Source organism: Xiphophorus couchianus, chromosome 19 (genome assembly GCF_001444195.1).
Source record: "Xiphophorus couchianus chromosome 19, X_couchianus-1.0, whole genome shotgun sequence".
NCBI lineage: Eukaryota > Metazoa > Chordata > Actinopteri > Cyprinodontiformes > Poeciliidae > Xiphophorus > Xiphophorus couchianus.
This window is the reverse complement of record NC_040246.1, coordinates 15257019-15266027: the sequence shown is the minus strand read 5'-3', so window position 1 is coordinate 15266027 and position 9009 is coordinate 15257019.

The window sequence follows — 9009 nt, the reverse complement described above, 5'->3', positions numbered from 1 at the left end:
TTGAAGAGAAAAAAAATACACTTTGCTGTGAACATTCATCTCTCATGGCCCTCCTGCTTGCAGCACACCCACATGCTCAGGGGAGGTTTCCAAACGGTGTGGTCTGAACATTAACAGCAGCAACCAGAAAGGCATATTGAAGCACTTGGAGGCAGGGGCATACTTATTCAGCTTTGGCGTGCACCTGTTGATTTACATAATGGTATTTCTCAAATTACCCCTCAGAAAGTCATTACCCTATACTACAGTACCCTGCATGCTGGAGCTGTAAATTAACATATATGGATGCACGGTACAGCTGCAGGGAAAAATCTGGCAACAATGAATGAATCCATCTTTTATAACCAACACCATAATCTCACATTTGCCAACAGTACTGCAGTTGGTCTTTTCTTTTTCTCTAACAGAGTCCAGGTCCAGGCCTTAAAATCTACTCTTCTGCAACTTTTAGATGTCTCTCTTCTCCAACACACCTGAATCGAATGGCTAATCAGCATCTTTTCCCTCTGCAGAGGCCTGGTAATGAGCCATCCGTTTGATTCAGGTGTGTAGTAACAGATGTACATCTAAAAGTTGCAGGATAGTAGGAATTCAGGACTGAACTTGGGGTTTTCCACAGGATCTGAGGACAAGGAGAACCGTGACCAGTCATGTTTGTGCAAAGTTTCTATATCGTCCAAATTCCTGGGTCCTCTACCATGCCTTTTTCAGATCCTTACATCACTGTAGGTTTTCTGAAAGATTTAGGTCTGAGGGCTGGAATGGCCATGAACCCTTGTTCAATGTTGAGTGAACCAATTCTATCTTGATTTAGACTATGTATTTTTCGTGTGCCATCAAGATGTTAATTATTTTATTTGATATAGTCAAATAAAAGGATGGATTTTTCAAACATTTTCAGTAAGACATTACACTGCTGAGATAAACTGATTCATTTTAAGGCGTTGCTATGAGTGCCAACACATTTCTGGGGATTTCCTGAGAGCACATCACTACACTTGTTTACTATTCGGTAAACAACTTCAACACTGACTGAGGTTTGTGTTTGTAAAAAAAAAAAAATCTTGGGTTGTACCTAATTCTCTTCTTCTGAATCAGACGCATAACTTTTTGTTAGATGTCCATCAGCTCCTCTGATTAAATGTAATTGTCTGCAGACAGGGGGGTTTCCCTGTGCTGCTAACAGGACCCCTCCTCTTGCTTCCTCCTAAACAACCGTGGGCTCTGTCTGCTTTCCTTTTCAAAACTCAGTTTCTTATTTCCTGATTGGATGCCGCTGATTAACTGCCAACTTGATTGGCTAAAGTTATTTATCATCTGTGGTGATTGGGCCGGTCTAAAGCCGGGTCCTAATCAGGCCCAGTCAGACACAGGGGAGTCTCATCCAGCAGGGGTTCTGGATGTAAATGTACTTTTCTTTTTTTTTTTTTTTTTTTTTTGTCGTTCCCGGTGTGGTTGTTGATAACTTGAAGTGAAAACAGCTGGAACTTGAAGAAATGCATTTTATAGTGATGACAATAGTCTGGCAATGAAGCACAGCACAAAATCTTTATCAGTGGAATACCTTTACTGATTTTATTTTTTTGTCTTTTGATCTCCTGATGTTTCACAGATTTCCTGCTGTTGTTGTTGATTTTATTTTTTTAGTATTATCTAAGGTTCCATAGCCAGGCACTCAACATCCAAAGACAGAGATGGCGCACATTCAATGTGGACAGCATGCTTAAAGTATTGAAAAAAACTTTGTGGGTATTATTAATTGTCCTTCAGCTGATGACTGTCTGGGTTATATATAAGTTGCTGTAGAGAAGATTCACTGGGGCAGTCTTCCTGCAGGGATTCACAGTGGTATTGTTTTCATAGACTTTGGAAACATTTCAATTCTTATATTCTCTCTTTAAAGACGGGGCCTCTAATGTGGATTGTCCAAATGTTTGACAAATACCCACTCCACCCTTGCTGACAGCAGAGTGTCACTAAAGAATATATAAACATGCTTTGTAGTGGGAATTACCCTCATGTCTAAAGTACAGCAGCAGACGCCAAAAAGGCAATGTTTTATCTTTGTTTGCTGTTTAAATGTGTGCATTTTAATCTAGACCAAACTATCTCAGATAAGAAATTTTGTATCTATGATTATTTTTGACATTTGCTATAATTTACCATTATTGCTTTTATTTGTTTCTGTAAAAAAACATGACATTATTATTTATTCACATTATATAAAGAACAGATGTTTATGTTGTTAAAATTGACATACTTTATATGTCTTGCTGCAAATCTAGAATATTTGCTTTTTCTTGGAAGCAAAACCAGCCCTTCTCATTAACATTTACAGTGAAACATATTGTATGTCATGGTTTGTGCTTCTTACGGCATAAAAATGACTGACTTCTCCCTGTGTTTAGGATAGCTTTTAGACTAGCTTGACTTTATTGTGGATTTTCTCTAACTCACACAAGGTTACAGAGTCCACTGAACATTGGTGAACATTCCCAGGGTTCGCCTGCCGAACAGAATTACTCCAAGATTGCACTGACAGCTCATCCAGGAAGTCCCAGAAGAGCCCAAAACATCTAAGGAACTTAAAAGCTTTATCATCTCAGTTAAAGTAAGGTTTATGATTCAACAACAGGAATTGAATGGAGCTTAAATAGCATCCATGAGAGAATCCAAAGGATGAAAACCACTGCTATCCAAAACAAACACAGACATATCGCACACTTGCCAAAAATATTCCAAAACCCTTTTTCATGACATTCCTTTAAACTGATGAAACAGAAGTGTATCTTTTGCAAGGTGTACACCTAGTTATATCTGGTGTGAAATTAACAAAATACCAGCAGGGGATGATCTGGAACTGCTTTGCTTTTTCAGGAAATGGACGGATTGCTATAACTGATGAAACCGCGAATTCTTATCTCTAGTAAAAGATCCTGAACATTATCAGTTCATGGCCTTAAACTGAAGCAGGACAATGATACAAAGCACAGCAGCAAAAGATTTTGGAGTAGCCTCGTAAAACTCAGATTGAAAATTCCCATTGAGATTCTATGGGATAGTTTTAAATGTGCTTTGAATGCTCACAAACCTCATACTTTGTCTGAATTACAGCAATTCAAAGTGATTCATTGCCAGTTATTCCTACCAAAAGGGTGCAAAAACTAGATATTTTGTCGAGGGGCTAAATATTTGTAAAAAAAAAAAATAAGACCAGCTTGATTTGAACAGTTTTTTTCACCCATTAATAAAACCACAATTTATATTTACTCAGATCATCTTTGTGTGATATTAACATTTCTTAGAATACCTGAACATTTAGGAACAACAAAACGGCTAAAAACAAATATATTTGTCAGGAGACCTGCGTCTTTATCTCAGTTCTGCATTATTCGATAATGGTTTGCTAAATGTTGCTAACCAACCAAATGTTTAACAAGGAGAATTTAAATTCAGAATTAAGGGCCAAATTGAATTTTTGAATTCTAACTTTATGTATTTTCATGCTTACAATACAATCTGGAAGCTAAACCAATAATGTTGCACCCATAAGCTAACATTAATCATAACTTATGCAAAAAGATGGAATTTTCACTATTCTTAGTTCATTATTAAAATATTTGACCCAGAGTATTTCAGAGAACCCATCCCCCACTTGGCGTTTTGGTTTTGTGGTTCAGGCCAATTACATTTGAAAGTTTTTATTGTTTTGGATGGAAAGTGATTTTAAGTTTGTTTTCCCTAAGTCAAATGAGGATTTGTTCATTCATACTCTCATCACATTGAGGATAAGGTTGGAAGAGAGATTTCACAGACCACAAAGTTGCAAAATACAACAAAAATAGCCACATCTGGTCAGCACATGTGCAACTTTTTAGTGTCTACATCAGCAGAAAGAAAAACAGTAATGTGTGTTTACAGTCCACAGATACATACCTCCTTCACCTCTCCTCTGTGAGATAAAAATTATTTGATGAAAGCTACAAATATTGGACAAATCACTGTTCTTTTATTTACACACAGACAGTGCTAAGACTATGTATCGGTACTCGATAAATTTCTTTTGTTTTTGCTATTTTGTCATATTTAAATATTTCTTGTCAATAAACTAAATTTGATATCTATCAAAAGTAACCAGAGTAAATACAAAATACACTTTTAAAATGATGATTATGTTTATTCAAGAAAAATACTAATCAACCAAACTTTGCATTATGTGAAAAAGTAATTAAATTCTAAATCTAATAACTCTGCCACCTTTGGCGAATAACGACTGTTGTGAAACAATCACAACTGATAATCTGCATGACAGCATGCAGAGGGATTTTGACCCACTCCTCTTTTCAGATTTTCTCCGCGCTCTATTCTTGCACAAATAGGACCATTATCATGTATATAACCCAACATGACCTTGCTTCTCTGATGTATGGATCCTCAAAATGTTTTTTCAACCAATTTTTGTCCCGTTTTTCTTACTCCTGAAACTAAAAATTGGTCTTAACTGGAGCAAATGAGGTTTGAGTTCTTTAAATGTTATTCGGGGTTCTTTTGTGACCTCCTGAATGAGTTGTTGATGCACTCTTGGAGTGATTTTGGTAGGAAAGCCAGTTCTGTTCCATGTATTCCTCCAGGCTCACGCTGTGGTTCATTTAGTCCAAAACGTTTTAGCCCTTTCCAGCTGAATAGATTTCAGTGTCTTTCTTATCTGTTTTTGTATTTCTTCATATGCAGGCGTGATGTTTTGTTTTTGAGACATTTTAACCTACTTCCTGATGTCTAAAGGATCTGTTTAAGCCATTGCTTGATTTTACAGGTCTGTGATAATCATGCCTATGAAATTGAAGACAGCTTTCTAAAAATTTGGTCAGTCAGTTCAATCATGAAATATTAGAGCGGAAAATATTTTTGGCATTAGGGTAGGTTGGTTTGGAGAATGATTTTTTTTTTTTCTCTTAAAAGCTGAAAGGAAAATAGGAAAACTAGTCTTTGACTTAGGTTATATTTTTCTGATATTAGCACATATTTGATTAATTAAAAAAAAAAAGTTAAATGTCAAAGAAAAAAATTAACAAGAAGAACAAGATGAAATCCTTAAAAACATTTTCAAAGCACTCTGTATATGCAGCGGTATGGAAACAAACCCTGAAGTGTTGGAGATGTTAAAGATGTAAAGATGTTAATGTCAAAGAAAGGAGAGGTATAGCACACCTGAAGAAAACTGCTGATTGAGGGGAAGCGTGTTCCTGTCTGCCAGGATGAACTCTGCCAAGTCTCTCTGAACAGAGCGGCTCCGCTCAACAGGGACCACCCTGTTCAGAGAGAGGAACAGGGCGAGGCTCTGTTTAGACTGACAGGAAGATCGACTGAATCCTATCAGCTGTTGCTTCCCAAACATGACCAGCTCTCACTTCAGATAATGGCTGGCTGCCGGATGAACTCTTTGAGGAACAGAATCCATGTTTTCACGCTCATTTGATCTCAGCTATATTTTTTGGAAACCCCAGAATAATGTGGTTCCTCTTCAATTTATTTAATAAAATTTGTCTCCAAATAAATCCTCTATGGATATCGTGTGACGCTGTGATAATGTAGGTCAGGCAGAGGTCCTGTTCCTGTTTGAGAGGACCCAGTGGGATGATGACCGGGACAGACACAGAAACATATAAGGACTTGAGGGAGGCCATGACTTCAAGAGGAAACCAGCTGAAACAAACCTCTGTTTCCAAGGAGAAGGACTGAAATAAACATATATTTTCAACTGCAAGTCACCTCTAAAAATTCCTCTTTTAACATCTAATTCACAAATTTCATTAGTTTTTGTGAGCATAGCAATAATTTGTCCCTTAAAGTAAGACGTAGCGAGTCATGTGATACTGAAACAAAGAATGCATTCATGCTGCGCATGAACAGGAAAAAAAATGCAGCTGATTCTTTAAAAGAGGGAAAATTCTTCCAAGAAAGATTAAGCTTGTTGCTGTAAAACGTTTGCATGAAGTCCGTCAACCAATGATTCCCTGCTCTGGTTTGACTGACAGAGCCGGGAAATGCTGACATGCTTGTGATTTAGATGTTTCATTTGGACCACGCTGAAGACGAAGGGGAGAAACGAGAAATTCACTGAACGCACAGAAAAAATTTACATTTATCACATCCTTTGCCACTGAGCTGTCATCATAATGATACAGATTGACTGTGAGTATGAGCAAATACTCACATTCCTCGTTTCCGTTCCTGCATCACCACTGGCCAGTTAGTCAACATTTTTCTAAGAGCAGAAACAATCCTCCAACTTTTTAAGGTTATCCAGTTCAGAATACTGTTATTGTTTCAAAAATTTACATTATGGGCCAGCTACTTATCGTGAACCAATTCAGAGGAAAGCATTCATATCCTGTGAACATTTTCTCATTTAGTCATATTAAAAATTTTAACTTCACTGTTTTTTTTTCTGGGATTTTATGTGACAGACCTTCACAAAGTACAACATAATTATGAATTGGAAGGAAATGGACACTTTTAAAGTTGTTTTACAAATAAAAAATGTGAAATGTGTAGCATGTGAATGTTTTCAACATTTTAAATCTGATCTTGCTAAATAAAATGAATCTAGAACTCACCTTAATACTTAACAGAGTCAGTCTGTATGAAATGTATTCTCAGTGTAAAAAAACATCAATAAACAAACAGCATCATGAAGACCAAGGAGCAAAGGAGACACATCAGGGAGAAAATTGTGGAGACATTTACAGCAAAGTTGGATTATAAAACAATATCCCAAGTGTTTTACTTCTCAAGTAGATAATCCACAGCTATGTTTAGCACATTTGTAAATGTCCATATAACCAAAAGGTCAGCTAGAGAGAACAAAAACTAAAGAAGCAGAGAACAGTCCATGGTTATTTTGGAGGAGCTGCAGAGTTTCACAATTAGATGAAGAACCTTCTGGCAATTTATCAATTATACACTCTGGGAAGATGCTTTTCTTCAATAGAGACAGTGGAGCTTGTTGGAGCTGATGAGAAGATGTGCGAAGAAAAACCTAATCCTGGATTATTGTCCAGTTTGACAATAACCCCAAACATGCAAACTTAGCTACAGTGGAATGGCTTAGTTCATGTTTTACAATGGCCCAGTCAAAGTTCACACCAAATTGAGTCTTAGAATTTGTTGCAAGACTTGAAAGAACCAGATCCCCTCGAGTTTGAGCTATTTTCTGAAAATGAAATGGCAAATTTAGTTTTTACATGTGCCCAGACTTGTAGCTTACCCAGGCACTGGACCCAACTCTCTGAGAAGACATCTTTTGTGATGTTTTCCATCTGTGATCCTGTTACAGTCATTAGAAAGTTTAGCAGCAACATTTTGAGGGCAGAATAAACACTGCATTATCCGGGAAGCATTTGTGTGGAAAATAAATATATAGCATAACACTTTTTACTTGCAACTCAACCACACCCTTTATTCATTGACTTTCCATCTTTTACCTTTGTGCACAAATCGAACATGAAATATCGCATCAGGCTGTTATGCAACTAAAATGTTTCTGGTTGTTTGCAGCAATGAGACTGAGCTATTTTGTGTTTAGGTTTGTGATTAGCAGCACCCAGGTTGCTTCCAGATGTGTCCTAGCCTCACGCACGCACACGCACACGCCCACGCACTTACACACAGCGGGATTTTCGATCAATTGACTAACAAATAAGTGAACCTACACAACATTCCTTGCTGGAAACATGGAATCGCTCTTTGTGCCGAATACTGGACAGATGATTATGCCTCTGCAAGTAATCACAGGGGGTGTTTACCATACTAGTATAATGGTGAGATAAAAACACTGAGGAAGTAAATAAACAGTAGCTGAACAAGTAGAAATTTCGCCATTGTAACCTTTGATAGAAGAGATTTTGTGCAAAATATCATCAGCTTTCTGTGTTTGTTTCCTAAATCCCAAGGAATGTGTTTATTTTCAGTGGGAAACTTAACATTTTCTAGATCAGTCTACATAACAACAAACAGACTGGCTTGTTTATGAGCATCAGTTACACCCTTCTATTTCATGCTGCATTTGCCACAGATAAAACCCCTGCAGAGGTAGACAAGTTTCAAACACAAAATGTGGCACAAAATGAAATGTTTAAGACTTCGAGGCCAATTTAACAGTGGGTAGATGAGAACATCTCACAGGTCAATTATGCAATACATGCAGCTTATGAGTGTTTCCCAATCATATCTGTAGGATATGATTGGGAAATCATATCATCCAACGTTGAAGTCAGGTTTATGAGTTTATTGTTTTGTTAAGACCTCTTGATGATTGTTACTGCTGTCATCTTGTATTTTTTTCTATTCAGCTGTCATCTTGTTTTTATTCATTCATTAATTTACTGATTCCTCAGATAAACATTATTCTTAACTGTGCCAAGAAAGTCCATAGAGAAAATAAGATGCTGGGGGTTGATTCTACAGAATTTTGCAGAAACTATTTTTGGTCAGTTGTATTCCAATCTAATGACAAAGTGATAAAGAATAAGCTTAATAATGTGTCTGTGTATTGATTTGCCTAATATATTACAGTGCATTTGTTAGGAAAACCAAGCATAGCTGGAGAGCGTAATTTGAAACAAGTACAATGTTGAAGGTTTATAAACAGTACAGTGTGAACACATGAGAAACAGTTGTAAGAGTATCATCATATGTCAATGTCGATTTATTTATAAGGCATGTTTAAAGCCACACAAAGTGCTGCACAACAAGGTCAAACGTATATATCGGAAAGAAAAACAATACAACATAAACAGCTAAACTGAGGTTCAGATTAAAATAAAATAAAAACAAAGTTTGAATAATAATTCTATTCTTTGGAAGGAAATAAACCAATGGAAGATTTACATCAGGATGATAAACTTTGACTAACTAAAAGCCAAAGAATATAGACACATTTTCCAGAGAGTGCATCCTGCCACAGTGAAGCCATAACCACTGCTGTTTTTGAGTTTGTTTTGAGGAACA